The following is a 25,205-nucleotide window of genomic DNA, read 5'->3' on the forward strand; positions in this document are numbered from 1 at the left end:
GGATGAAGAAGTCGACGGCAGACGGTGAAATAACTTGTCCCAGCTCCTCTCCCAGGCAGAGGCTGACCTAGAAAGAGTCTAGTTCTCTTTCATTGCCTCATACCCTCACCAGGAAGGGCAGGCGGCCAGTCTCATTATACAACACACACCATCATTTGGTATCTCAATAGAAATCATGTGACCTGTAAGAATTCCTTAAAATTTTAATTTAGCATATTTTCTCTGATATTTCCAGTGAATCATTTTAATAAATTTGAAAATTGAGCTACTTGTATTTATTTTTTGACGTGTAATACCCGAGGTACAAGAAAACTGCATCTAAGGGGCTTCCCTGGTGGCGCAGTGGTTGGGAGTCCGCCTGCCGATGCAGGGGACAAGGGTTCGTGCCCCGGTCCGGGAAGATCCCACATGCCGTGAAGCGGCTGGGCCCGTGAGCCATGGCCGCTGAGCCTACACGTCCGGAGCCTGTGCTCCGCAACGGGAGAGGCCACAACAGTGAGAGGCTCGCGTACCACAAAAAAAAAAAAAAAAAAGAAAATTGCATCTAACATTGTTATAAATAAAAGAAATCAGATCAGTCATCAAGGGCTCCAGAGTGAACAGCAGCTTCATAACCTCCATGCTTATCATCTTTGCCTTCTGGGTGTAATTTAATAAGATCAATTCGAAGAATGGTAATTGCAGCTTCAGTTGCAAATTTCAAACTCTTAACTTTGTCTATGGTTGGTTCCTACACCCCTGCTTGTTTGTTGTCTCAGGGTTTACCACTGACCAAGTCAAGACCGAGCCATTTTAGATTTTTGCGTTCTGAGCCTCACTGTGAAAAGCTCTCAATTTTGCAGCCCGATCTGTGGAGTCTTGGGCAGCATTAACTGCTAGAGCATTAGGAATAACAAGAAGAGATCTTGCAAACTCGGCAAGAGCCAGCTGTTCCCGGGAGCCCATGCTGGTTGCATAGTTTTCAAGGTATACAGAAAGGGCTGCTTCTGCAATCTGCTTCTACCCGGACCCACAGATTTTGACTCCAAAACTCTCACCACACAAAGGGCATCAGGTAACGAGTGCTCCATCTCGCCACACATGAAATCATTTGCCCCAAGTAAGATGAATGACGCAGAGGTACGAGCCTTAGTGTTTTTAATCAAGATCAGTTCATCATCACAAATTCTCTCCCGTACCAACATTGAAGCTTCAAAAGTTTCTTCACCTTCCAAATGAAAATTGAGCTACTTTTAAAAGAGAGGTCTAAGATTCCTCATTGATCCCAACGTCTCTTCTGCACGAGTTATTATGGCAAGACAACGAGGTATTTGTCATTCATCCAGTGAAGGTCCCTAAAGCTTAAGTCCTTTGCCCACCAGGAGAGGAACTCAGGAGGCACTGGGAAAAGGTGGGCACAGTGGGCATCTCAGCATTTGAGTATATTTGGGCAATATACACCCCACCCCGGTCCCCCAGGTTCGGAGATTGTGTTACTCCCATCACTACATTTGAAAAATCCTGCTGCTGGGACAAAAGCAGAGACTCTGGTGTTAGAAGGGTCTGGGTTTAAACCGTGGTCTCTGCCACTTACCTGGGGCAAATGTCTTTTTAAAAAATATTTATTATTTATTATTTTTGGCTGCATCAGGTCTTTGTTGAGGCATGTGGGATCTTCTGCTGCGGCACGGGCTCTTTGTTGCAGCGCATGGGCTTCTCTCTAGTAGTGAGTGGCATGTGGGTTTTTCTCTCTCTAGTTGTGGTGCACGGGCTCCAGAGCACATGGGCTCTGTAGTTTGCAGCACGGGCTCTCTAGCTGTGGTGCGTGGGCTTAGTTGCTGTGCGGCATGTGGGATCTTAGCTCCCCCAACAGGGATTGAACCTACGTCCCCTGCATTGGAAGGCAGATTCCTTACCATTGGACCACCAGGAACGTCTCTTTTGGGCAAATGTCTTAATCTCTTGTGACCTCAGTTTCTTCATCTCCAAAATGGAAACAACCACGATGCCCACTTCATTGAATTTGGAGGGATGACCTGGGATAAATCCAAAGTGCCCAGCACGATGCCAGGCACATGATGCCAGCCCGTGAGCTCCGTAGAGGACGGTCCTTGCCTCTTTCCTTCCCTCTTTCCCTCTTGTTCCCTTGCTGGTCACCCCTTCATACTTATAACACACTCAGCCCCCAAATACCTACAGATCAGAACCTTGTCTTTGTTCTCATCAACTATCTAACAATATTCAACCATACTTCATTGGGACTTCTGTGGCAGTCCAGTGGTTAAGACTCCGTGCTTCCACTGCAGGGGGCACGGGTTCCATCCCTGGTCGGGGAACTAAGATGCCGCATGGTCAAAAAGAAAACAAAAACATACTTCATCAAGTTCTGCTTTCTTAGTTGTATTCTTCAAGGATCTTTATTTCAGCTTTTCACTCTGACTTGGTATTTGACTTTTCTAATCATCAATAATCATTAAGAATTGCACATTCTTTGCAGTAAGTATTTTCTCAACAGCATAATTAAATAGTCATCCATCTATCCAGTCAATACACAAAGTTGCTCATGAAGGATTAGGGTGACTTGCCAGATAACCGCATACCAAATGGGGCATTCTGACTCTTTCTAAGCATCTGTCCAGGAAATACGATTGTAATTTAGCACACGACTGTTTCTGCTTTCTCCTGCAGACTGTTGTTATTCTATCAGATCAAATTTCTCCCTGTTTTGGAAATCATATATAATTTGGGGATTTTACAGAGTGGGGATGAGATTGTGTCAGAGAGAGTTTATGAAATTAGATATTTTATTTGATGAAGAAGGATTTTGTTACCTGAACATTCTACTGAGAAATGGAGAAGCAAGAATTGCAAGGGCAAACTGCGAGTAATTTTACCTTTCGATATTACTCAAAAGCTCACAAAGCACTGGCATTCCAAAATGTAGAAAGACATTGTATTTTAAATGAATTATGAAGATTATTTTCATTCACTGCATATTTAAACTATAAACAATTATGATATGCTTTTGGTCCAAATTTACAACTTTAAATATGTGTTCCCCTATGTGTCTATGTTTGGCTCAATTGGTCTAAACACAGCAAAACTTAGATTTTCAGCTATTGAAAATTTTCCTCTGGAATAGGAGCAATTTTTATACATTAGGAATAAAAGCATCATTATTAAATATGGGAAAGATGAGTCTGAGGCTGAAATGAAAATGGAATCAATGGAAGTTTTTAATAAGGGAAAACTGACTACACTGAAATGTTTCTTCCTTTAAGAACTCAGAAATGAAGCTGCCCTCCGAGAGTCGGATTAGTGCACCTCTAACACAGTGGGTGTGATTAGGAATCGGTGGCAGACATTGTTGGTTGCTCCCCAGCATTCATTTGCCCACCTGCTCTTTCCACATGAACCCTGATTTTTCCCATAGCCTCTCTCCTCTGCATTGCTTGTGCTCAGTGAATGGGCCTCACCTCTAGCTCCAGGGGGTGCGACATGATGGGTCTAAGCCATTCCTTGTAGGTTTGTTCCCCTTGCCTATGATTGGTATGGGCATGGGCATGTGACAAAATTTTGGCCAATGAGACAGAAGGAGAAATCTGCAGGAGCTTCTGGGAAAGATTTTATCACTTATAAGGAGTGTTGACTGAAAAAAAATGCACAACCTAAAAGTTGAGAATTATGTTTTATTTGGCAGACTTTCTGAGGACTTTAAGCCTGGGAGGCAGCTTCTCAGACAGGATATATAGGAGTTTTGTGACAAAGAGCAGGTAGTCGGAACATCAAAAGATTACTGTTAATTAAAGAAAACCAGATATGTCAAGTTAATGAATTTAGCACTTTTCTATGTATGGGAGGTGCAAGAATCTGGGCTCATTGAAATCTTTCCTTTAGCTATCTAGGGCCAGTATCCTGTTTCTTTCCCATCCTGAGTCCCCTCAGGGTGCACCGCTGGGGGTGGCTGCAGGGGCTGAGGGCTTGGCAGTGGGCAGCCCGTTGGTCTCCATCCTGAACTTCCTCAGGGCTCACCATCCAGGATGGCTGTAGTGGCTTGATGGCTGCAACATCCTTTGTTTACTGATATGGCAGGCAACATTTTTCATTCACAGGAGAAACACAGCCCCTTTTTGGGCACTGGCTGTTGTGTTTTGATGCGATCACTGGAGAAGCAGCAGCCATTTTGTGACTAGGAGGGGAGCCAGCCTGAGGTGACAAGAATGTTTCCTGGAGGAGGCAGAACCAATAGATTGTGGAGAGAAGGAGCCAGAGCACTGTCCCTGTGTTGGGAACCTCTTTTCCTTTAAACTTGTTTTTATGTGAAATAATGCCATGTTCCATCAGATTTAATACACCATCCATTGAATGCCATAGCATTATTTATTATATAGAAAGAAATAACACTCTTAAGGAAACTGAAACACAATGGGTTTCTATCACTTGTTCTACAGTTATTGAAAGAGCTCTTTTATTCTTCACTAGACATGTATTCTATTATGCTATTTTTAGCAATTATAGTGGACCCTTGGTTAACACAGGTTTGCACTGCACAGGTCCACGTATAGGCAGGTTTTTGGTTTTTTTTTTTAATGACTGTATTTGGAGGTAGAGTCTTATTTATTTTATTTATTTTATTTATTTATTTTTGGCTGCGTTGGGTCTTCGTTGCTGCACTCAGGCTTTCTTCTGGTTGTGGTGAGCAGGGGCTGCTCTTTGTTGTGGTACACGGGCTTCTCACTGCAGCGGCTTCTCTTGTTGCGGAGCACAGGCTCTAGGTGCATGCGCTTCGGTAGCTGTGGCACATGGGCTTAGTTGCTCCACGGCATGTGGGATCTTCGTGGACCAGGCCTCGAACCCGTGTCCCCTGCTTTGGCAGGCGGATTCTTTCTTAACCACTGCACCACCAGGGAAGCCCTAGGCAGTTTTTTTCACTAAATACATACTGCAGGACTACATGCCCTGCATTTGGTCGAATCCACGGATGTATTAGGGGAACCACTGACCAAAACTGCCCGCCCTGGACAGGCACGATAGTAACCACTGGCATGAGTTATCTTACAACAGGAGGTCCTGGTAAGGAACATGGAACTAACAAGCTACCACCAACTGGAAGAATTCGGGAAAGGTCAGAAGGAGAGAGGAGACGTCAGTCCATATATCCTACCAGACTCCCAGAATCCTTCTCGATGGAATACATCTTGGCTGAGCGATGCATGTGCCACCAGGAAGGACCCTGAGTCAGAATGATTGGCCAGAGACAACCCAGAAACTAACCCAATCACCATAAAACCTGAGACTGCGAGCCACACGGCAGAGCGGTTCTCCTGGGTTCCCTTGCCCTGCTGCTCTCCGCCCGGGGGCCCCTTCCCAATAAAGTCTCTCATTTTGTCAGCACGTGTGTTTCCTTGGACAATTCATTTCCGAGTATTAGACAAGAGCCCACTCTCAGCCGCTGGAAGGGGTCCCCCTTCCTGCAACAGATGCAAAACCTTCAACAGGAGGGTAGACGCTGAAGTTAAACAAGGATTTATAACTGCATGGAGGGTCAGTGGCTGCCCCCACCTTGTTGTTCAAGGGTCAACTGTACTTCATTAATTTTATAAATTATATTAACACAATACATGTATTACATTAATTTTAATATAATAAATTTACATTAGCCTTGTATATACCTAAAAATGGAAAATATAAGTAGAATAAATAGATGAAGGTATTCCTAAAACTTTCCCATATTCAACGTCTGAGTCTTTAATGTTTTACTCAGAATATTATCTCTGTGGCGTGGAGAGCATGGTGATAACAGCAGTAAAGTGCTGGGCTCTTAAGCTGGCTCTGCAGTGACTTAGAGCTAGCTTCCTTTTGATTCCCACTTTGGGAAAGCTGTAGACATCTCAGATTCACCCCTATTCCCTCCCATTTTCATCCTGGATTCAAACTGTGCTCTCCCACAACTTCTGGATTTTCTTCCAAACTACTGTTTTCATGCTTAGCTCCAGTTTCTGGTTACTATGAATAAAGGTTCTATAAACATTCGTGTACAAGTTTTTGCCCTCTTTTACCCTTTAAGTTGTTAACCATCTTCTATTAGTTAACAATCCTTAATAATAAATTGTTTCTGGTAAAATAAGCGTGGTTTCTCTCTCCTCAATGGACTTTGCTTGAGATACCTGGCATGGTATCTCATTTTTTCATTTATTTTGCAGGGTACTTGGTGAGAGCTTTTAATATGGGAATACTTCACGTCTAGGACACTTTCTTGTATAATTTTTTCTGGAATTTCTTTTTTTTCCAGGTATTGGACATCCTGGTCTAATTCTTTTATTACGTTTTTTTCCCTACTGCCCATCATTTACTTTTGATTCTTTTTTTCTAGGAGATATTCTCAATTTTATCCTCCAACCCTTCTAAGCAGTTTTTCATTTTTCCTATATATTTCTATTTTCTAAAAGCTCTTTTTAGTTTTCTGAGTGTTTCTTTTTTATTGTGTACTGTCCTTGTTTCATGGATACAATAACTTTCTTATCCTTCTGAGGATATTACTGATGAGTATTTTGTTCTGCCTTTGTTCATTGTCTTTGTTTTTTCCAAGATTACATTTCCTGTATGTTGTTGTTACTGTTAATTTGTTTTGGCGTTCCTCAAAAGCCTGATATAACTCGTCACCATTCATGTGTATTCAGGAGTAGGGTGCTAGGAAGCTGACTGGAAGATCTGGGCATTTGAGCAGGGCTTGGCCAGAGGAGGACCTCACTGTAGGGTGATCTGCTGAAGCTCTTTGGTTGGAGGATCCTGACTATTAATATCTTGAGATCTCTTTTCAGCCTGGTGAAGAATCTTCCAGCTTTCTTCCTGGAGGGTATAAACCTGGCTGCCCACAGCTTTCTGTGAGCCACTGGGAAGTTAGAGTGAGTCTCCCAGTTCAGTATGTGGATTTTCACTTAATCCCTTGCCATATTCAGCCCTGAGTTCCTCTGTCCCCAGTGGCCTGGGGTCCTGAGTCCATTGTATCCCTAGTTTACCCCTCCAGAGACCAAACTTCTGGTCTTCTCCTGGGTGGTGAGGCAAAGCTCTTGCTGGGTGTGCAAAGGTGAGTAGGGGACAGAGATGAAGGTGGTTCTAACCACATTTTAAACAGGCTGTTGGGAATTCCCTGGTGGTCCAGTGTTTAGAACTCGGCGCTATCATTGCTGGGGCCCAGGTTCGATCCCTGGTCAGGGAAATGGGATCACACACACACACACACACACACAAACAGGATGTCAAACATCCTTCTTGTTCGAAGGTCCTTTTTTACTCTAGCATTCAAAAAGAACCAATTTCCGCCCATTCCTGAGCCACCCTGCTCTGAGGTTCTGGGGCACAAATCTGATTACTTCCTGACTTCCCTACCACTAGCTTAGAATTCAGCTTTTTCAGGGCTGTTAAATCAGCTACCAGTAAGTCATCTGCTTTTCAGCATGCAAAATTGTTGCCTTTGTCGCCTTTCCCATTCTCTTTTGTCTTTGCGGGTTTACGCTTTAGAAAAACCCTATAATTATCGTTTTAGCGGCACTGCTAGAGGCAGGGAAGATATACAATAGTACTATAACTAGAAGCTACACTTTGTGTATCCTTAAGATGTTTAAAATGCTGTCAAGAATCTGACATACTATATTTATCATTTTAATTTAAATACATAGGCTAATGCAAATGATTAAGTTGGTAGTCAACGTTTAAACTTAGGAATATCTATTAAATTTATAATGATTTTAAGATGTTTAAATGTTTAAAAGAGTTTGATCATCTACATTTTTAAGTTTGTTTCTCTACAGTTTTATAAACATGTGGTTTGATTTTGTTAGATTTGTAATTATGTCTCTTTAGATTTCAGAAGTACTTGAGAAAACCAAATATATTAAATTCATGAGATAGATTGAAATGTTTAAGAGGATTTAATCATGTTTGTCAGTGTTATTTAAATTTAAGAGAAGTTATTAGATTTACAAGTTTTGTGGCTTTAATTTATAATTTTTAAGGTAATTTGATTAAGTTTGTAAACTGTGCTTAAATGTTTAAGGGATTACAATTTGTTAAATGTATAAGCTAATTACACATTAATCAAAGAACAATGAAAATGAGTGTTTTAATTTTAATACAAAATTACTTGATTTATAATTGAATTTCCTAGATTTGTAAGTTGTATTTGAGGGTTTAAAGAAAAATAGGTTTTTAACTTCTAACTTTAATTGAATATTTGTGATAAACACAAACAATTGTAATAAACTTAAAATGTTTCTAATAAACTATAAGCAATTACAAATAATTGTAAAATAGATTTTCTTAAATCAGATTTAAAAGATTTATATAGGAATTTGGGGACTATTGGGTGGCCAGTTGGAAAAAGAATATTGATCTATGCCTCACATCAGGATAAATTACAAATAGATCAAAGATCTGCATGTAAAAAAAATGAGACCATACAAGTACTAGAAGGAAAAAAAATAGTGAATCCTCTTATTATCTTTCTATGTCTCAAATTCCAAAAGCCATAAAAGAGAAGATTTATGCATTTGATTATATAAATATAAAAAACTTCTGTACGGCAAAGTTGCCAAAGACCTGTATGGAAATGTTTAAAGCAGCTTTGCTCATAATACACTGTACCTCCAAATTGGAAACAACCAAAATATCCATCAACTGGTAAATAGATAAATACATCCAAACGAAGAAATATTACTCAGCAATAAAGAGAACTGCTCATACATGCAAAAACATGGTTGAATCTCAAAAGCATTATGCTAAGTGAAAGAAGCCAGATATGAAAAAGAAGCAGATACACTGTATGATTCCATTTAGGGCATGTTGAAAAAGGCAAAACAGAAATCAGGTCAGTGGTACCAGGGGATGGAGGTGGGAAAGGGGACTCACTGCAAACGGACATGAGAAAACTTTTGGGGTTGGTGAAAATATTTTATATCTTTATTATAAGGTGGTGGTTATACATTTATCAAATTTATGGAACCTAAAAAGGGTAATTTTCACTGTACTAAAAGCATAGCAAGAAGCCTGATTTAAAAAAAAATACAGCAAACAAAGACAAAAGAAAAATGATAAACTGGGAAAAACATTCACAGTTAATATCACAACAAAGGGTTAATCTCCCTAAAGAGTTTGTAGAAACAGAGAAACGACCAACAAATTAATTTTAAAAGTGAGCAAAAGACAGGAAAACCAAGTTCACAGGAAAAAAATTCACATGGCCCATAAACATGAAAAGATGCTCAATTTCACTCAGAATAATAGAAAGCGTATTAAAATCACACCGACGTATGTGTTTTCTGTTTCTCATCTACCCAGACTGACAAAATCCTAAAGACTGAAAACACTCTGTTAGCAAGGCTGTGGAGAAACAGGAAATCTCATGATTATGGTACAACAGCTAGGGAGGGAAATTTAGCATGATCTAATAATAAACGAGGTTCTCCACTGAGGTATTATTTGCAAAAGCTAAAAAGATTAGAAGCAACCTGCGTGTGGCAGCAGGAGACTGGTTGAATAAACTTTTCACACAACCATACAAAGGAGTATGTACTTGTCATTCTCTGTCCTAAAAAAGAATGAGGAAGATCTCCATGTGCTGCCGGGGAGGGACCTCCAGAACATATTGTGAGATGAATCCCCCCGCTAGAACATTAGGTCCAGGAGGCTGGGAGTCTTTGATCGTTTTGCTCATTGCTATTATCTCAGGATCTAGAAGAGTGTCAGTAATATAGTAGGAACTAAAAAAAAAAAAAAAAATTGTTGAATTAATGAATTGCCTGATCGTATCGTGTTGTTTTTATTTTCCCTTATGGCTTATCCTTTTCTTATCAATTCATAAAAGGTCTTTTTATCCTAAGTAGTGGTTATAATTCTTTGTTTCATGAGGGTGTCAACTGACATTGTTTATGCTGTAAGCACCATTTCAGAAATGTAAGGTTTTTTTCTTTTTCTTTTTTGGCTGCACCGCGCGGCAAGCGGGATCTTAGTTCCCCAACCAGGGATTGAATCCGTGCCCCCTGCAGTGGGAGCACGGAGTCTTAACCACTGGACCACCAGGGAAGTTCCCAACATTTTTTTCTAAACTTAAATCTTGAAATCTTTTCCCTTATGACTTTTGTGTTTCCTATATTAAGAAGGCCTCCTACACTTGAAGGTTACTCATATATTTTCCTAAACTACATTCCTAATATTTAATATCAATATAATTCACTGCATTAATAAATCAAAGAGAAAATATCCTAGGATTAGATTAATCAAAGTCCCAAAATGCTGACAAAATTCAGTAGCCATTCCTAATATAAATCCTAAGTTAAAAAAAAAAAAAATCCTAAGAAAAATAGTGATAGAATGAAACTACTTAAATATAAAATATATTCACACACACACACTCACATATATACAAACCCATACACCTGGTAAACACCATTTTGAATGGTAAAATACTGAAGCCTTGACATATAAATCAGGAACAAGGTCACTTTTATTCAACAGTACTTTTGGTTCTCTAGCTAATACAATAAAATAAGAAAATAAATGGAAGGAAGAGAAGGTGTTTTAATAGATAGGATAGCTAAAAATCTACTATTGAATAGAATTCATGAAAATTTAATAGGGAGATTGGATATACAAAATTATACGTAAAAAAGCTTTATTTAAAATAAATAATTTATATATAATATTTATAATATAAGCATTTAGAAATGGATATGGGAAAAAATGTACCCCACACACAATAATTTAAAACACTAAAATACCTAAAAATAACGAACATAAAAGTTACAGAACCTAATAAAAAAACGCTATTCAATGTTACTGATGGTCCTAACGCCAATACCTGAACAAATTGAGTGACATTTCATATTCTAAGATTGGAAATTTCAATTTCTAAAAAAAGAAACTCACCCTCTCCCAAATTAATATATAAACCTAATGCAACAACAATCAGAATTCAGTTTCCTATTTTGGTAAGAGGACAAAATTTTATAAAATTCATATTATAAAATAAATATGTGAAAATTGCCAAGAAAATCTTGGGAAGAAAGAATAATGTCTTGTAATATATTAGAATGTAATAGAAGGCGATTATAAATAAATAGTATGGTATTTGTATATAATAAACAAATATACTGGTAGACTGGAATAAAGTTCAGAAGTAGCGTCAGATGTAAATGGGAAACTAATGTATGGTAAAGGTATTATTTCAACTTCAGAAGAAAAGGATGAATTATTAATAAATAGTGTTGATATGATAAGGCATCTACTTAAAAGAAATAAATTTAAACTTCTACCTCCAACTACATTCAAAAATAAAATCTAGATGGACTATTATGATAAATGCAAAAAGTAATACTACAAGATTTTATGGGAAAAGTATTACTTTAAAAACAATAAATAATAATAATACCATTTTTATTTTATAAAGTGGCACAGGAACGAGGGATAGCACCGCACTCAGGCTTATTACGCATGCTTTAGTACCATCCTTATTCTCTGGCTGAAATCTTGCAATCAACATTCTAGAGGTGACTGATTAGAAGCTATTATTTTGACTTGAAAATTCACTACAGAGGTGGTAGCTATTAGATTTGCTTCCTCTCCTAGGTCATGAGATCCAGAAATGCAACTTTAAGCAATATTCTTTATTTAAAAACATTCTATTACAATAAATCATATTGGAGGTCCTACAGAATTCACGATTACTCTCATTTTCTCCTTACCATGCATCATGACTTGGCTGTTTACACTTCAGACACAATCTCTTATGATGCAGATTTTCTGAAAGCAAAACTTGTACAATATTTTGCATAAAGGAAAGAGAATAAATAAGAAAACTATACATACTGATAATAAATATTTTTTCCAATACATATCCAACATGAGTACTTTTGATTCAGGGGGGATAAGAGTCATGTAAGTAATGAGAGCATAAAATACGGACATCATGCCAAAGTGGATGGATGTCACTGAGTTCCTACAGGTGAAGGCACAAATGGGGCTTCAAGCACATCAGAGCAGGTGCTTTGGACCCAGAGGAACATTCCAGGTGAGGACTTACTAGCGGGTAGCTTTGGCGGGGCTCATAATCTCTGTTTGCCTGCTCTTGTTCATATCTTCTGGGAGGATTAACATGAACTGTTATGTGTACATGTGCTTAGCAGAGTACCAGATACGTTTTAATTTTTCTTTCCTATCGAATTATTACTGGAATTTGTTAACATGACAGGCCAAGAATACAGACGTAGTTCCCTAGGTTTAGAAGATGCACAGATCCACTCTTGCAGCTCCAGTTAAAAAACTTGATGAAACCCACAATTTTCTAAGTCTGGAGATGGTGGGACCATTCCCAAGTGTAGGAAGGCAGTGTGAGTCAAGGCCACGCCAGTCATTTCTAACACACACTTTGCAGAGGCCTGACCCCAAAATACTAAGTGTGTCTGCCAGATGGGTGTGCTACAAATCTCAAAGAAATTCAGAGTACTCTACAAAACAATAAGATCAAACCAAGAAAAAAAAACTCTGAACACAGATGCAAGTGGAGCCTTTTCTTTCTTTTTCTTTCTTTCTTTTTTTTTTTGCATTAGTACAATATTATTTTTTCCAGGCATTCTGGAACAATGGCTCCACTTTGCAGGGTGAATTTAGAGATGTACCTGCCCCTAAGCCTGTAAGCTGCTTCTTTATAAAATTACTATTTACAATTGGAAGGTGTCTATGGTTTTGCTTTTGGTACAAAATAGTAATCTACTGGTAAAAAACTTATTTTAAAAATCTCCCCCAGGAACTTTCCTGGTGGTGTAGGGTTTAAGACTCCACATTCCCAATTCAAGGGGCCTGGGTTCCATCCCTGGTCAGGGAACTAGATCCCACAACCATGCCGCAACTAAGGAGCTGGCAAGCCACAACTAAGGAGCTTGCTTGCTGCAACTAAGACCTGGCGCAACCAAGTAAATAAATAAATAAAATATTTTAGTTAGAAGTAGCTCTGCTCTACACGTGCTGAATTCCCTGGCAGGGAAGGAGGGGACATCAGACTCAACTGACCAAGAAGCTGACAGTTTCTCTCTTGATTAGATAAACATTTGCCATCAGAAAGACTCCGCACTTCCACTGCAGGGGCACGGGTTCAATCCCTGGTTGGGGAGCTAATGTCCTGCATGCCATGCAGCCAAAAAGACAAAAGAAAAAAAAAGAAAAGAAAAGAAAGAAATATAGTTTTTTTCTCTCTCTCTCCTTTCTCTCCAGTGGGAGCTAGTTATATTTCCTCTTGTTCCCTGGTACTGTTCTCTTCAAATGCATCCTCACATACAGCCCTACCATTCGGTAAGGGGTCATTTCATAGTTTTATATCTGTGTCTTTTTTCTGTTTCTCTCCACATGTTTCCCTCTTCCCTTGGTTTTCTTTTTCTTCTTGTTTGTAAAATGAACACCAGCTACCAAATACTTGCATCTACGCACTTTTCAGTGCCTATCTGCTAGTCAAAAAACAAACAAATAAAACCCAATAAAACATTTTTATTTCTGGGATTTAAATATTTCCTAACTACTAAATATATCAAAATTGGATATACTTTGTTGAAAATTCCTCAGCATCTGTTATGGATTGAACTGTGTTCCGCCCCAAATTCCTATGTTGAACTCCCAACCCCCACTGTGACTATATTTGGGGATAGGGCCTTTCAACAGGTAATTAGGGTTAAATGAGGTCATAAGGGAGGGGCCCTAATCCATCAGGACTGATGTCCTCCTAAGAAGAGGAAGAAACACCAGGGATGCACATGCACACAGGAAGGGCCATGTGAGGACACAGTGCAGGGTGGCCATCTGCAAGCCAACGAGAGAGGCCTCAAGAGAAACCAAACTTGCCAACACCTTGATCTGGGACTTCCCAGTTTCCAAAACTACGTGAAAATAAATTTCTGTTGTTAAAGCCACCCAATTTGTGGTATTTTATTATGACAGCCCCAGAAGACTAATACAGCTCCCAAAATGATAATGACAAAATAATAACAGATCTCATCGAGTACATACCCTGCACCACATGTAGGGTGCTTTATGCTTTATCCCATCCAGTCTTTACAGCAACCCTAGGAGGTTAGTATCACTGTACATTTTATAGATGAATAAACTAAGACTCAAGGAAGTTTAGAAAAGCTTGCCCTAACTCACTCACTGCTTAGGAGAATCTGAACCCAGGTCCATCTGACCCCAAAGCCTCTAAATCTGTTCAACCTGTTGCCTTATTGGAATGACCAGAAGCCTCAGCTCTTCAATGTCCATAATCCCGGAGGGAAGCAGTAACATTTATAATCCAAATGGTGCTGATCCATGAATTAATATTTGGCACTGGATGAGGTGTTTTTTTGTTCTTTTTTTGTTTTTTTTTTGCGGTACGCGGGCCTCTCACTGTTGCGGCCTCTCCCGTTGCGGAGCACAGGCTCCGGATGCGCAGGCTCAGCTGCCATGGCTCACGGGCCCAGTCGCTCCGCGGCATGTGGGATCCTCCCAGACCGGGGCACGAACCCATGTCCCCTGCATCGGCAGGCGGACTCTCAACTACTGCGCCACCAGGGAAGCCCATGGATGGGTTTTTAACTTACATTTGATGGGGGTGTGACTGATGTGCTAAGAAGTCATGGCATTACATTCATTCCACATTTCACAAGGACTAGGGGCATTGCATTGTTCTAGGCAAAACAGACAAACCCCTGCCCCCATGGAGATTACTTTCTACTGGGGGGGGGGAAGGGAGATGCCGATAAACAAAACAAGTAAATATATTTCATTGTGTATTAGAACGTGATAAATGCTGTGAAGAAAAGTAAACAAGGAAAAGAAAATAGGGAGTGTTGGGTGGCAGATGGGGGTTCCATTTTCAATAGGGCGGTCAGGGCAGGTGTTATTTGAGGACTGGAGAAGCCAGATGGTGAGACAGAGGAGCTGGTAGACTGCTTTGCTGCTCACCCAGCGTGCTCCATGTAGCCCTCCCAAGCACGCAGGCAGTAAGCAAAGTTCCTTCAGCATCCTATCCTAAAGCTGAGGTGCTCACTGGAGACAAACGGTGCATGTTTTTTATATTATAACCACAGGATTACATCTAACAGCCTTTCCTGCTAAACTGCAGATTATAAAGGAGAATAAGAGCAAAACAGCAATCACGAGCACTTTATTCAAATGCTTTGATATTCACTCATGCATTTGTTTTCGTGTCTGTATGCTTTCTATAGCCAGCTCCTTGAAAGCTCTTGTCTGGAGCACCCTGGTTGCGCAGCCTGTGGTGCTCCAAGGACAGTGGTATTTCAAGGACAAAGGACGACCCTGACTGAAAAAGTGTCAGAGTTACACCCCCTACCTGACTCTTAATCGCCCTCCCCACCATGTTGTGATGGATACGAAATTCCTGAGCCCACCTGGGCAACGCCCACCTGGGCAATGGGACCTGTCCCAAATAAGGAAAGGCATCCGCCCTGTCCCACTCCCACGCTATAGAAGGAAGGTATATGTGCCTCGACCAATCAGTAAGTGAAATTTTCACCTCTGACCATTCCATTGTTTTCTAGCTATAAAAACTGATCAATAGCACACGTTCGGGCTCGACTCTCCCAGACTACTAGGAAGTTGGCCCACCGTTCTGGCAGTGACCCTCTCTCTAATAAATTCTATCTTCTTTACATTCTGCCTTGTGTCTGGGAATTCTTTTCCAACCCGCGTTCAGACCACGATACAGCGCAGTGCATCTTCCGTGTAGAAGATGCTTTGCAAACACGATGAGGAACTGGTCTCTGAGTCATCAGTATACTGCTCCCTGACCAGTACCATTTCTTATCATCACTCCAGCAAGTTGTCTGGAAGTACCATGTTTTGATTATACTGCCATGCCTTTGCACATGCATGTCCAATGCCTAGAGCATCCCCTGCTGCCTTGTCCTCTAGAAAAACTCATTCTTCAAGATGTAGTGTGAGTCATGTTATTGTGTCATAACAGTCAGTACAAGATCTTATTTGTCTGCCACTCACATGACTTGCTAGGTTAACTTTGGCACCTTCTTCTTCTCTGTTGGAGGCTCAGTTCAAGTTTCAGAGGAGAGGTGAGTCCTCCATGGCATTATTTACAAGCCAGCGAGAGGTGAGATACCCTCCATCCCACCTGTTCTTGGGTTATCATGGTAACTGGTAAGGGCAGCATCAGTCTCCTCCCAGTGCCCTCTTGGCAACATGTCCTCCCCCCCCACCCCCACCACCCCCCCGCACCGCTGGTGGATGCAGAAGGAGGCGTCTTCTGACTGTCTGAGTCCTGTTGGAGTCTCAGACCACACGGCTGGGGACACCGTGAGGTCCGTCCAGTCACTGCCTTCTCTTGCAACAAGCCACCGTGGGAGGCACCTGGTGGGGAGGGGAGGGTGGAGGTCTGCTCAGCTTGGAGCCTCAATCTACCTGGGGAGGCTGCCGGGTTTTTGACCTTCACCCCCCAGAGCAGCTTGGAAGGAAATGGCCAAGGACTCTTCACTGGACCAGCAGCATCTAAATCCTCCTTCCCGCTTCTCTGCATGTCTTTTTCCACCTACAATCTGGGAGCTTTGCCGGGTTGTAGAATAGGCAGGCAGGCTCTCTGCACATCCTAACCAATCTATTGTCTGTGCCAAAAACTCGTCTCCCTCCCCCATCCAAAGTTTGGGCTTTTGAAATTTAAAATCTTATGCCCTTGCATTTCAAAGCCTGGTCTTGGGGAACTCCCCTAAGCCAGGAACGAAACTGATTTAAAGGAGGAAAGCACTTATTAGAGGGAAAAGAAGATAAAATAATTCAAGGAAAAGTCCTCAATTAAACCTTCAGTTTTGTCTGGCCTGCCGTCTGGTATGATAGCGTAGATTTCCGAATATACAATAAAATACAGCAATGCCTAAAAATATTTATATGAGGCACAGAGATTAAAATTATTTACAAAATGTTCTCTTGGGGAGAAAAAGCATTTTCTTGGAAAAAAGGTTAAAGGAAACATTTTATTCAAAGAGTTAGTTCTTTTCCCAAGTTATACCCATGACCACAAATGCAAGCTTGTGAGAGTTTTCATGTCAATATTTATGAAGTTCCATTCTAGGGCTCAAGTTTAACAGCTGGCCAAAGCATCCCAGGCTCTTTCTGCTTAAGCTAAACTGGAATTGAGCAAAATCATCTGACAAGCCATACAATCTAGACCTTTCCTGGCTTCTAGCCTCTGACTTCTGACCGCCAGTGGAACTCACATTATCTCCACACCTCCTATCTGTCCTTCATTCTCTTGCAGACTCAGCTCTTGATTTTTTATTTGGGCTGTGATTTTAACACAAGGTCTTGATGCCATATGTCTTGTCAGCTCCCCAGTCCTAGGGCTCAGGGTGGCTCCTGGAAGCTATATGCTAAGATTCATTTTTTTTAATAGATTTATGAGGGCATTCAGCCTCACTTATTTATTTTATTTTATTTTTTAAATATTTATTTATTTGGTTGTGCCGGTCTTAGTTGTGGCAGGAGGGCTCCTTAGTTATGACATGTGAACTCTTAGTTGCAGCATGCATGTGGAATCTAGTTCCCTGACCGGGTTCAAACCCGGGCCCCCTGCATTGGGAGTGTGGAGTCTTCACCACCATGCCACCAGGGAAGTCCCAAGGTTCATTTTTCCTGAGACAAAGTAACATAAAATTTCCTCCAGTTGGCTGCCATCCATTGTGTTGCCTATTTTTCAGAGATGAGATTTTCAAACTGTTGTCTGTTCATTGTCTCAAATTCCTCATCCCATCTCTTTTCAACCTACTACACCCTAGCTCTGTAAGCAGATAGGGTAGGGGGGTCCCCTAAGAAAGAGAACTAGGCACGGCTTTCTCGACAGAAGAAAAGCCATTTGGGGCCTGAGCCATTTGGTAATCTAAGCCTGGCCACAATGCTTGCCCCTGAACAGGTATTAGTAATTAATGATCTTCAGGGAACAAAAGAATGCAGGAACAAAGTGTTATCAGGCAAGAGAAGTAACAACAGCAAAGATAATATATCAGTTGTAAAGACTCCCAGTTCTGTTTCAGCAGTAAAGATTAGCCTGAAGCACTCAACCACCAGATCAACTGGAACCTAAGGGATGTTGATGTTGACATTTCCCGTTCCTTGTAACTTCAGTCAGCTACAGCTTGGACTCTGTCCACCGACAGCCCAAGCCTCTTCATGAAGATGCATGTACCTTTAGCTTAAAACTTAACCAACTTTGCTGCTTAGAAGATACTGCTTTGGAAAAGATCCCCCGTGTCCTCCTTACTCATTTCAAGCAATAATAAATCCTTCCTTCTCCTGGTCTCTGGCTTGGTTGTGTCTTTTGGCTCAACACCCACCAAGAGACAAACCCAGTTTTTCAGTTAACAGCTTCACAGTGCTTCATGGGCACTGCTACTTCTTAAGTCAGCAGTGATCTCTGTAGTGGCTTAACTGGGAAACATTTACTCATTCATTCAAAAAAATTTATCAAGGGAATTCCCTGCCGGTCCAGTGGTTAGCACTCCCTTTGCCCTTTCACTGCTGCGGGCCTGGTTCAGTCCCTGGTCAGGGAACTTAAGATCGCGCAAGCCACGCGATCTTCCTTTTTGGCGTGGCCAAAAAAGAAAATTAAAACAGACAAAAAACAACAACAACAACAAAATTTACTGTGTGTCAACCACGTGCCATGCACTTACTGTTCTAGGTGCTAGGGACACAGCAGTGTAGGAAATAATTAAAAGTCCCTATATCCATGGAGTTTACATTCTAGTAGGGGGAGAGAGACCATGTAGATTTACTTATTTATTGTTGTCCCTATTTCAGTGATATCCCAATCTCAAACCCCCAAAGCCTGGAAAAGCCTATACTTCTTCACCCCAATTTAATCAGTTGCTAAGTATCAATTCAACTCCTAAATCTCGAATCCAGCCCTTCTCCGTATTCCCACTACTTGCCTTTGTTTGGCCATGACGGAAATATTTACACCACAGAAACCGGCAATTGCTACGCATCAGGGCTTTTGCCCTTGGAGAACCAGTTGTAAACCATTTACCAGCCTATTGCTGATTAAGGAACCCTAAGTGTTTTCCTCTTGGACAGGTCCAAAGGTTTTCTATTCTCTACCAACCCCTGATTTACCCTCCTGGAAGTCATCCTTCATACATCTGCTGCCAGGGTGCTCCTTCTGAAACATCAGTGGGATCGTGTCAACCCTCTGTTTAAAACTCTTCCAGGGCTCCCCATCCCTTTCAAGGCATTGGCACTACAGATAAAACGCTCCTTGATCTGGCCTTGTTCATCTGTCCCAGCCTATGCCTTACCTTACATTTTAATCTGTCTACAAACCAGTACCTGTACTTGTCTCCCTCTCCTCCGTGCCTTTGTGTTGGCTGTTCCTTCTGCCTAGAATACTTGGCTAATTCTCAGGCATCTCACAAGACTGTTAAGGTGTGCTACTTTGAGCTCCCTTTTCAAGACCAGGCTGGTTTCATGCCTCGTCTGTGTTCCCTCACAGGACCCTGTGCATAACTCTGTCACAGCATGTAAGCCACTGCACCGAAACTGGTTTACCTCTTGTGGAGTGGCTGGTCAGCCTGCTTGGGACTGTGACCTTCACTCTGATCCTGGAGAAGAACAGGGCTTTCTGTAGTCCTGTCTTTGGCCCTTCCCTCATCTTACTGGGTTGACTCTACAGAGTCTTCCTGGGTGATCTCACCCATCCCTAAGACTCTTTCCTTGGCTTCCCACCATCAGTATATTGACGATTCACCACTTATACCTCCAGCCCCGATCTTTTGGCCTAAGGAACATCTCTACCTGGATATGCCACCTCAATGTCTTCTCCTCTAGCCGCCTCTTCCTGGGTTCTTGTGTGGGGAATGGCATTAACAGGGTTCAGCACACCCCAGCCAACAGGCCAAATATGACCACAGCTTGAGCTAAGAATGGTTTCTACATTTTTAAAAAGGAAAGAAAAAAAACATAAACACAAAGCAGAATATACAGTGGAGACCATATATGGCCCACAAAGCCTAAAATATTTCCTGGGATTCCCTGGTGGCACAGTGGTTTAGAATCCGCCTGCCAATGCAGAACACACAGGTTCAAGCCCTGGTCTGGGGAGATCCCACATGCTGCAGAGCAACTAAGCCCGTGCACCACAACTACTGAGCCTGTGCTCTAGAGCCCATGAGCCACAACTACTGAGCCCACGTGCCACAAGTACTGAAGCCCGTGTGCCTAGAACCCACGCTCCACAACAAGAGAAGCCACTGCAATGAGAAGCCTGCACACCGCATAGCTCACCGCAGCTAGAGAAAGCCCGTGCGCAGCAACGAAGACCCAAAGCGGCCAAAAATAAATAAATAAATTTATTAAAAAATAAAATAGAATATTTCGTATCTGGCACTTTACAGAAAAAGTTCGCCAACCTACAGGTATCACTGTTTTCCAAAGAACCTGGGAATCAATAATAGTATTAATCAATTAATAATTAGCAAAAATTGAGTTTACCCTGTTGAGACACTGGGTGTGCTACACATTTTACTTTATTCTCTCTCTCAACCATGGAACATGAGGAGTCCCTGCCCATGTTTCTGAGCCAGTTAGGACCCATGCCCATGCCACTGTCTACTGTACAACCTTCTCTCTTACTCCAAATCCGAACAGTAACCAGGTCTTAAAAATTTTTTATCCTCCTAAACATCTCTCAAATTTGTTGATTTATATTCTTTACAACTACATCTTCCAGTCTGTAAGATCCTAGAAAGCAAGGACAAGTATTTTTTCTTTCCTGCATGTTCAGCACCTGCTGTTAAAGATAATTATGTAGGGCTTCCCTGGTGGCGCAGTAGTTAAGAATCCGCCGGCCAATGCAGGGGACATGGGTTCGAGCCCTGGTCCGGGAAGATCCCACATGCCGCGGAACAACTAAGCCCATGCGCCGCAACTACTGAGCCTGCGTGCCTAGAGCCCGTGCTCCGCAACAAGAGAAGCCACTGCAACAAGAAGCCCGTGCACCGCAACGAAGAGTAGCCCCCGCTCACCGCAACTAGAGAAAAGCCCGTGTGCAGCAACAAAGACCCAATGCAGCCAAAAAAAAAAAAAAAAAGATAATTATGTGAATGAAGAAACTTCATTTACATACTGGGTTTTCATGTTATAGTTGAGGAAAGTGAGATTTAGGGGGTGAGTTTCACTGGGTAAGGTTGCACTGCTAACAAGATTTTTTTTTTTTTAATTTTTTTTTTTTAACAAGATTCTAATTCAGGTCTGTCTGACACCAAAGTTCATGTTACTTCAATTATACCATTTTGTCATCTTCTCCCTTTCCATTGGCTCCTTCCTCTTAACCTTCAACATGCTCAAACCTTTCCTTTCCAATAACTACAACAATCCTCTGATCATGCTTCCCTACCTTTATAAATAAATTGCTTGGAAAAAGCAGCCATTTTCCTTGTCTTTATTTCCTCATTTTTCATTCACACACATCATGTTACAGAATCCATCTTGCAAATACCAGGATCCTGCCAACCTCCATATCTAAGGGTACACCTATCTTTATTTTACCATACAGCTACCCCTCCACCCCCATCCGGAAGTACAGCATTCCTATGAAACCTTTCCTAAACCGGAATGGCATAAAGCAAAGAAGCGATGACCTTGGGACACATCTCGCTAACCGATGCACAAAATAAATCGAGATCAAGCGCAGATGCTCACAGACACAGTTCAAGGCTATGGCGACTTGAGGCTGAGATGCCTGTGTGGCTCCTGGGGAAGGAGCCTTGCTCCTTGTGAGCAGCCACTACAAGGGGTCACTGCAAAACAATGCTCAAAGCTATTTTTGCTTTTCACCTTTTTTTCCATAAAAGCGAAAAAACTTCGGATTTCTTTCAGTTAGTGAAAGCAGGTACTAATGTCGGTCTTTCCTAAAAGTTAAGTGGAATAAAGCGAACTTTTGAAAAGCGGGGGATACCTGTACTCTGCGGCATTTGACTACTTCCCTGGTTTCCTCCTCTTCCCAGAATAAATGGTCCCAGATTTCCAAGGCTAAGTTCTCTAGGATTCCTTGCCTTGTAATGTCTCCCTGCATTTGTAGAGGATGGTCTAAAATCTCTCCTTCACATCCCAGTAGGGCCTTCTATGGCCCACAGTCCACACAAGCATCCCCCGTATCTACTACAGAGTTTTATTCAGTGGACACGTAACCCACTGAACTATAACTATTTGTTTATCTTTTGTTACTACCACTAGTCTATAAAGCCATCTCCAAGTCTTAGTGACTTTTTTTTTTTAACCTGCCAGTGCCCGTGGTGAAAGGCACAGAGTTGAAATTGGTAAGTGCTTATTGAATAAATTAAAACATTAACTTATCCAACTGGCACCCAGCCAGCAAACGGCAGAAATCAAATCAAGAAAGGCGAGAGATTTTTCCAGGAGCCTCTATTGTTGAAAAGTGACACTAGGCTTTCTAGGTACCAGAACACATCAAATGTAGGGTATGAATACATCAAACTATGCTTTGGAAGATACAAACTTTTATTTATGTAAATAATATTGATATTTTAATTTATAATTATAGAGTTGTATTAGTAAACATTTTAGATTTACTTTACATTATTTAAACATATCTTTATATGTATACTCATTATGCATTTGTGTATTTATTTCTTTTAATTTAAGTATCAAAAAGAATGAAATAAAGATACCAAGCAATTAAACAGCTGAGAAAGCCTTTTTATTAAGAAATTGCCACAGAAGTACTTTGCTGTGAATGAGCAGGCTATTTTCTGTTAATTTTTTTTTTTTTTTTTTTTTGCAGTACTCGGGCCTCTCACCGCTGTGGCCTCTCCCGTTGCAGAGCACAGGCTCCAGACGCGCAGGCTCAGCGGCCATGGCTCACGGGCCCAGCCGCTCTGCGGCATGTGGGATTTTCCCGGACCGGGGCACGAACCCGTGTGCCCTGCATAGGCAGGTGGACTCCCAACCACTGCGCCACCAGGGAAGCCCTGTCTTTTGTTTTTTGTTTTTTAAAATTTTCGGCCGCGTTGGGTCTTTGTTGCTGCACACGGGCTTTTCTCTAGTTGCGGTGAGCGGGGGCTACTCTTCGTTGCGGTGCACGGGCTTCTCATTGCAGTGGCTTCTCTTGTTGCCGACTACGGGCCCTAGGCATGTGGGCTTCAGTAGTTGTGGCACACGGGCTCAGTAGCTGTGGCTTGCCGGCTCTACAGCGCAGGCTCACTTGCTGTGGCTCACGGGCTTAGTTGCTCCGCGGCATGTGGGATCTTCCCGGACCAGGGCTCGAATCCGTGTCTCCTGCATTGGCAGGCGGATTCTTAACCACTGCGCCACCAGGGAAGCCCGAACTTTCGTATTTTAATCATATCGAGTACATTTAAAAATTAAGACTATAATTCAGCCACATCTGATTTTACAAGAGGGCTTAAAAAGGGGGCTAAATCATCGCTGTCTGCTGCTTTTCTTCTTTTTTGAAACGCTAAGTGAGGGCAGGTGCTGGGGAAATCAACGTGATAAAAGTGAAAAAGGAATTCTCAGGCAGTGTTATTTAAATGACCACAAAAGAGAAAAAGATATTAAACTCCACAAAAGGGCTAAACATTTTGCCGGTTGGGCTTCAGACTCCTTCCAGTCAAACTGGCAGGCAATCCCTCAAATTAAAAAAAGGAAGGTGACTTATTGCTATAGAATTTTAAAACTGGGAAGTCCTCTGTGATAAACAGGTCTACCAGGAAATAAGTAGCCTTACTGATTTAGTAGCTACTTAAATACAAGTAGCCTTACTTCTTCAAAGGTGCTCTACAATTTTACTTCCATTTACCTGCTATGAATTGTATTAGTGCATCTCATTTCTCTGTAAATAAAGTAAGCTTTTTGTAACACAAGAAATAAAATAAAATGAAATAAAACATAAAAAGTAATAAATGGTCTGAGACTGGAATGGGGAGAAAAGCTATACAGATTTACTCTAGGGGAGATGTGAGGCCATTTTTAAAAACTCAAAGCTTCAGTGACAGTAATGAGTTCTTACATTTAATCTGTGATGATTAAGTTTACTCTGACATCATAAATATATTTCCTTTCCCCACCCCAACTCTCCAGATCTAGAAAAGTAAAATGAAAGAATTGAAATATATTCTATGTTAAGGAGATCATCTAAGTTCCAATTATTTTTTCAGTAGAAAGTTTTAAAACCTGCCAATTAGGATGTCCCCACCTACCACGGACTACCTCAAAAAGCTGAGTCGGGTTTCCTGGAGTGTGTTCTCACTTGTTTGACTTTTAGCAACAATGGCCACACCTCTTCCTGAACAGTTAGCTGGCAAAACTCCTCGCCTTACTTCCTTAATGATATTAATTTTTTAAAGAGAACATTAAAAAGGCTTTATAGTTTTTGTAATCATGATAAAGCTGACAGCAAAGGATTCAAATAATATTAAAAAGCATGGTGAGAAGTAAAAAAAAAAAATCTAAAATCCCATTTCCAGGCATTGAAGAGTATCCTTGTAGACAGTCTTCAAACATTTCTCTGACTCTATATACCTTTAGAGATTGATTGCGTGTGTGTGTGTGTGTGTGTGTGTGTGGTGTGTGTGAGAGCATGTGTATGTATATATTAGTTTTACATGATTAGATAATAATTAACATGTTCATTTATAATCTTTTGTGTCATCTTACGGACATCTATTCATGTGATGTTTAAATCTAACATCACCGTTTTCAGTAGCTTCGCAGTGTTCCCTTATACAGAGGTAAGCATAATGTACTTAACCAACTTTCTATTGAAAGACTTCTGGTTTTCGCTGCCACCCCCTACCTTTTTGGTTATTATAAACAACACTGTCATGAATTTCCAGTTTATGTGTCATTTCAAATTTGTGTAATTATCTCCCGAGAATAGATTCCCTGAGGTGGGATGCCAGGGCAAAGGACGGGTATACAATACCTGACTAAATATTGCTCAACTGGGGCTTCCCTAGTGGTGCAGTGGTTGAGAGTCCGCCTGCCGGTGCAGGGGACACAGGTTTGTGCCCTGGTCCGGGAAGATCCCACACGCCGCGCAGCGGCTAGGCCCGTGAGCCATGGCAGCTGAGCCTGCGCGTCCGGAGCCTGTGCTCTGCAACGGGAAAGGCCACAACAGTAAGAGGCCCGCGTACCGCAAAAAAAAAAAAAAAAAAAAAAAAAAAAAA

General features: G+C 41.4%; 1 protein-coding gene, 1 non-coding gene and 1 pseudogene across 3 annotated transcripts in view; 1 reads left to right on the forward strand and 2 right to left on the reverse strand.

Annotated features, from left to right (window-relative positions):
• The window catches only part of FBXO36 (F-box protein 36), a 101,702-nt gene that overhangs the window by 47,575 nt on the left and 28,922 nt on the right, over positions 1-25,205 (reverse strand). The gene's annotated exons all lie outside the window — the stretch shown is intronic.
• On the reverse strand, positions 502-3,479 carry LOC113625090 (T-complex protein 1 subunit alpha pseudogene; annotated as a pseudogene).
• Positions 7,127-7,198, forward strand: TRNAD-AUC (transfer RNA aspartic acid (anticodon AUC)). The gene has a single exon. It is a non-coding gene; the product is annotated as a tRNA-Asp (tRNA).

The sequence above is a fragment of the Aethalodelphis obliquidens genome, unplaced genomic scaffold (genome assembly GCF_003676395.1).
Source record: "Aethalodelphis obliquidens isolate GAN/ISIS:26980383/991018 unplaced genomic scaffold, ASM367639v1 scaffold2, whole genome shotgun sequence".
NCBI lineage: Eukaryota > Metazoa > Chordata > Mammalia > Artiodactyla > Delphinidae > Aethalodelphis > Aethalodelphis obliquidens.